The sequence below is a fragment of the Temnothorax longispinosus genome, chromosome 4 (assembly GCF_030848805.1).
Source record: "Temnothorax longispinosus isolate EJ_2023e chromosome 4, Tlon_JGU_v1, whole genome shotgun sequence".
Lineage (NCBI taxonomy): Eukaryota > Metazoa > Arthropoda > Insecta > Hymenoptera > Formicidae > Temnothorax > Temnothorax longispinosus.
In genome coordinates this window covers 8,680,507-8,686,506 of record NC_092361.1, presented here as the reverse complement: position 1 = coordinate 8,686,506, position 6,000 = coordinate 8,680,507, and the positions used below count along the sequence as shown (strand labels likewise).

The following is a 6,000-nucleotide window of genomic DNA, read 5'->3' as shown; positions in this document are numbered from 1 at the left end:
CACCTGAAGATGCAATAAAGCTATATTCACTTTCACATTAAATTGCACAAGATTCATGCTTTACTGAGCCTTCGACTTCCTTTCTCAAATTCCCTGCCTTTTCGAAACAACATCAATAAGTCAAATTGGTGTAGCAGATACAGTACGAGACTCATCATCCTGAGGTCCCAAGTTCAAAACCCACCAGCGGCAAAGTAAGTAAAAAAAAAATAAATAAATTATAAAATAGGTTTGTTAATGAAAATTTGTCTTAAATTTAGAATGTACTCTTGATAAAAAATCAAGAGACGGTAGTGTCTCGTGCCAAGTACACGCGGAGCAAGACCGACTGTGACTCTTTTACGCGACGCGACGGGTTGCGAGTACCCGAGATGCTGAGATCTCGATAACGAGTGAACGGATCAAGTTCTAAGTAGGCTTGATCGATAGCTTGGGGTCCAATTAGGGGGGGGGGTTTCTCTTATAATATTCCGCTACGTGCCCTACGAGCGGAGATATTGCGACGCAAAGTCCAAATGTGAAAATTTTATTTTAAGATACTTTCTACGTCAACCGCTCTTATCTCATTATAACATACATGTAACAAACAGAGAACAGAGAAATGTCACTTTCACTTTTTCGACACTGGCGGCGCAGGTATCGCCAGTTTCGATATCGCGCGCGTATTTTGAAATTAGGTCAACAGATTTATCGGTCAAGAGAAAGATTTCTATTTAAGTAAATTAGGTATATATATACTCAACGGAACGCACCTTATTACTGCGCAATTCCAGTGCACTGTTTAACGCTCCTTTAGCCGTTTTGACGCTAGCGTCATCCAGCGTCAAGCGTCAAGTGAAAACGCAGCCTAAGGGACGTTGCAATCGATGCCGTCAAGCCCACCATTCGCTGCTTCACAGCGAGGGTACAGCAAATGGTACCAAATGTGAGCTTTCCGCGATTAACTCGCCGTCCTCCGCGCCGTCAGCTGTGTCGGTCGCCGCTGCTCCCGAGCTTCCGGCCGCGCCCTCCGCGTCCGTTCAAACCGTGCATGCTGTTCGAGATGTAACGCAGCCGCCTCATGTACTTCTCGCCACTGCGTATGTTAGTTTAAGTACTGTCGAGGGCCGCACATTTAAAATACGTGCACTACTCGATCAGGGGTCGACATAGTTTCATATCTGAATCGCTTTGTTAGACTATGCGAACCAGGCGTCATCGTGCCGCGTTAAAAATACATTGCTTCGGAGAGAAATTTAATGGAGTCGCGAGATTTCAGGTTAATCTCACGCTCGCGCCCTGCGACAAACAGGGACCGATATTCCCATTTTCGGGCTACGTATACCAACGAATCACTTCGTACACAGCCTCTCAAATAAAGCCAGCCGCAATGTGGTCGCATCTACGCGATTTACCGTTAGCAGATCCCGATCCCTCTTGTAATCACCCGATTCATGTACTAATCGGCGCGGATTTATACGGGTCGTTGCTGCTCGACGGCCTCCGTCAAGGCCCGGTCGGCACCCCGACGGGCCAGCTTACTGTTTTCGGGTGGATCGTCTCCGGTCCTGCCGGCACCGCACACCCAGCCGGAGAGTCCGCTCCCGTTTTGAATTGCGTATCCTGCGAGGATACGAATTCCTTGATTCAAAGTTTTTGGGAGGACGAAAGTATCCCCTCCCAAAATCCTCTCACCGAAGAGGAAGAACGTTGCGAAAATCATTTCGCTAGTACGCATTCTCGCGATTCTCAAGGACGTTACATTGTTCGTTTGCTGTTCAAGAACGGCCCCCCTTACATAAGCGAAACTTTTCGAAAAACTTCTTTCTTGTACTCCAAAATGGAGCGCCGACTCTCGCAGAAACCCGAGATCGCCGCTCAGTATCACGATTTCCTCAAGGAGTACGAATCCATGGGGCACATGGAGAAGGTACACGCCGACGAGCCCTCTCGATACCCCCCGGTGTACATTCCGCATCATTGCGTTTTACGCAAATCGAGTACGACTACTAAGTTACGCGTCGTGTTTAAAGCCCGTATCACACTAGCGGCTCGCGGCGCGACTGCGATTGCGTCTGCGATTGCGACTGCGATTGCGATTGCGACTGGCTACTGTCCAATCATATTGCAGCTGCCGCGGTGGCGCAGTTTACGCTTTTCGTTGATTGGAATTCGTGTGACCTGTCGCAACAGACCGAACAGACCAACGGAAAGCCGGTTGTTACTTTTGTTACATGCCATTACACGCGATAATATGCGGCGTAGCTTTTCTCTCGATACCTTTGCCGATGCCGCCGTGTTGTATCTCCTGAAAGAAAGGCTAACTGAGTAAAGGAATCGTTTTCCTGATCGCCGACATGGAGCTCACCGACGACAATTTGGTAACGTTGAGCGAATATCAGAAACACACACTCTCAGCCCAGACGTGAATGTCAAACGTCCAGGTTGGTATAACCTACAAACTTATTATTTTTGTGATATTTTAAACGTTGTACGCGTGTCGTATGTTAATATCCAATTTATATTTTAGCCGAGAAAGTTTCTGGAGTCGGTGGAAGTCAATCAGAATTATCCTTTACTACTACTTTATTTGGTGGACAAATCTGAGATTAACATCACGATTAGGATTGCCGGCGCAATTTAAAAGAATTATGTTAAGCGCAACTGGAAAGTGGTTGGGTTTATATTTATTTATTTATTTTAATGTTCTTACATCGTATGTTAGTTTACTATTGCGGAATGTTATTTTAGGAGGAGGATTCAATGGATCGTATACATGCCCAAGACAGAGATGCCGTCAAGAAACTAATCGTTAATCTGATGTTACATTCACCAGATTCGATACAAAAGCAGTTGTCTGATGCAGTATCTATTATTGGAAAATATGACTTTCCGAACAAGTGGCCAGAATTGATTGATCAGATGGTAGAGAAGTTCAACACGCGATTTTCATGTGATCAATGGAGTCCTACACACGGCGCATTCCTTATTTAAGAGATATAGATACGAATTTAAAAGCGAGAGCCGCGGCATCGGCAAAGGTATCGAAAAGCTACGCCGCCTATGGACGGAAATAAAATTTGTATCAGATAATTTTGCCAAGCATTTAACAAATCTGTTTTTAGTAAGTATCTATGTTTTATCAAGTTGCGTCGCATGCATTAAAAATGCATGTATTTTCAAAAATGGATATTTCTAAATAAGATATTTTGCAGGTTACAATGAATTTAACGCAAGTACATGCTAATAATATGGAAGCCTTAAAGGTTATATATAATTCCCTAGTTATTTTATGTAAAGTTTTCTACTCTCTTAACTTTCAAGTAAGCATTTATATGTATACGTGTATATAGTAGGAATTATAAGTAGGAATTTATTTCTACAAATTATATTATTTTATTAACACATCAGGATCTACCAGAATTCTTCGAAAATAATATGGAAACTGGCAAACCCGAATCTTTCGATGTGCTCTTCCCGCTGAAGAAGGACATTGACAAGAATAAGGATAAGAAGGAGATAACTGTGATCGTGATTGGTAATTGAACGACGAAAACCGATGCCGGGTTGAATAACTTGGAGAACACTGTGAGCAAAGCGGCTAACTGGTGCACCAGAGAGAAAGTTAAGCATTACGAGGTGAATATCATGAATAGACCTACTCTATTTGAGGCATTCGTGCATTTGTCGTCCAAGCTTAATCCTCCCGCTAATAAAAGGTACATTTTCGCAATTAAGTATGGGTAGGAAGACTGTCAAGACCGAAGCGCAGTGATGCTTGGTTAGAAATTTAATCAATGTTGATTTGGATAACAGCAATATGAGTCCCTTGTGAATTTTGTACTCAGATATAATGTATTTAACGATAGTTAAACGCTACAATAAAGATATGTTTTGAGATCTCAAAGGTACATATATACTTTTCTGTTAATTTTTTTTAAGTACAATATTACATAAGTACAATATGAAAATAAGCCATAGAAACATTCTATGTATCAAATAAGTGTTCTCTATAAAATAAAATACATGTTCATGTATTGTAACAAGTTCTCTATAAAATAAATTAACACTTGTTTAAATGTCTCACTATAATAGATAATATCTACTTTATCTTTGAATAAGAAAACAATAAAAACTTAGGCATTTGCATTACAATGGCACAGCCGAAAAAAAATACTTATTTAATAACCAATTACTTAATTTTAATCTCTTCAAAACTGTGCTAACAGTTTCAAAATTTCGTCTTCACACTTTTTTCGATTCTCCGGAGGTAATGAACGAAGCCTGATTTCTAAGAATAATGCCAAAGTATGAGCTGAATCATTGATTTCAGGTTGAGGAAGAGATAAAACTGGGTCAGGTTGAGCCATCTGTTTCAAGGCACCTACAGCTTCCTCCATTATTGATGATTGTTTTTTCGTCTTCAATCCTCTCTTATAAAATAATTGCTCTTGGTTTTCTGATGATCGCTTGTTGGATACAGTAACAGGATTTTTTTGTTGTTGAGAAGATTGAGTGATGCTGCTGAGTGCAGAATTAGATGCCAGCCTTGGGAGAGATTGAGGTGACGGACTCTTTTCTGGTGAAGGTGCAATTGGTTCAAAATCGCTACATGCAGATACACTAGAAGAATTTGGATCAGAAGATGTCAAGTGTGTACTTCCTACGTTTACTTCAGGTGGTATTATCGCAAATTCCTGAAAAATAATTACAGATACATATAGAATTAGTTTCTGTACTGTGATTTACCGAGATTGTAAAAATATCATTTTTACTTCAAAAAAAAATAAAAAAAAATAAAAAGAAAATAACATAATGGCGATTACTTTAAAAAATAATTTACCTGCATTGCTTCATCATGGTAGATAAGTGGTGTATTTTGTGTACATGATGTACTATCATTCGCTTCATTACTGATTTGTGAAGATTCTGAATCTGATGCTGCAGTTGTCTCTAGCTGGATGGGGGAAATATTTGATTGTGAGTTTCCTTGGATACAACTCTTTTGGAGAAACATTAATCTTTCAAACATGTGCCACTTGGGCTTGTATATATTGTCTGTGCCAGCTCTACTGCGCTTTGATTCTTTCATAACTTTTAAATTTCTTGCAAATGTATCCTTCATGTTTTTAAAACGGCTTGATACAACAGCACCTGTAAATAGCATCAATAAAAAGCCTATTACATAATTTTATTATTTTAATTCTGCATAACTTTAACTTATTAATATATTTCCTACAAAAAATTGTAATTATTTAATCCACTCCAATATAAACTATAAGAAACATTAATATATATATATTAATTATTCATTAATTATAGGTTATGTTAGTTAATATTAAATTAATTATAATAAATTATAAATAGCTGATAATATTGAACCGATTCACTTCTGATTGTGAGACATACCTGTGAATTCTGAACCCAACTGCTCGGCTATTTCGTCCCATACTGCAATCTTAAGATCTGTTCGTCTGTACAAGTGGCTTGTACAGTTCCAAAGAAGTGGTTTTAATTCCACAAGGTCGATCAAACGGTAATCTGTCTCTTTCGAGAAATTATGTTTCGGTGGCATTGTGTGATTTTCTATCTGCTTCAATATCACAGATGTTCAATATTATTGTTTTCAACACGGTCGTATACACGTGGTTTTCACGCACTAGCACCACATTGCACCACGTGACCAAATCGGATCCTGTGATTGGCTGCGACTGTGACTGCGACTCGAAAAATGGATTCAAAGCCAAAAGGCAGTCGCCAGTCGCAATCGCTGACAGCTACCTTTTTGATTGGCTGAAATAGAATCGCAATCACAGACGCAATCGTAGTCGCGGTCATATGGGCTTTACCAAACGGCAGTCGCCAGTCGCAATCGCTGACGCCAATCGTAATCGCTGATAGCTACCTTTTTGATTGGCTGAAATAGAATCGCAATCGCAGACGCAATCGCAGTCGCGCCACGAGCCGCTAGTGTGATACGGGCTTAACGCGTCGAGCAAATCGGACGATAAAACCACTCTC

General features: G+C 40.2%; 1 long non-coding RNA gene across 1 annotated transcript; it reads left to right on the top strand.

Moving 5' to 3' along the window:
- The first annotated feature begins 2,250 nt into the window (after positions 1-2,250).
- LOC139811869 (uncharacterized) lies at positions 2,251-3,303 on the top strand. The gene is made up of 4 exons (XR_011731761.1): positions 2,251-2,423; positions 2,510-2,653; positions 2,731-3,103; positions 3,195-3,303. It is a non-coding gene; the product is annotated as an uncharacterized lncRNA (long non-coding RNA).
- Positions 3,304-6,000: the final 2,697 nt, after the last annotated feature.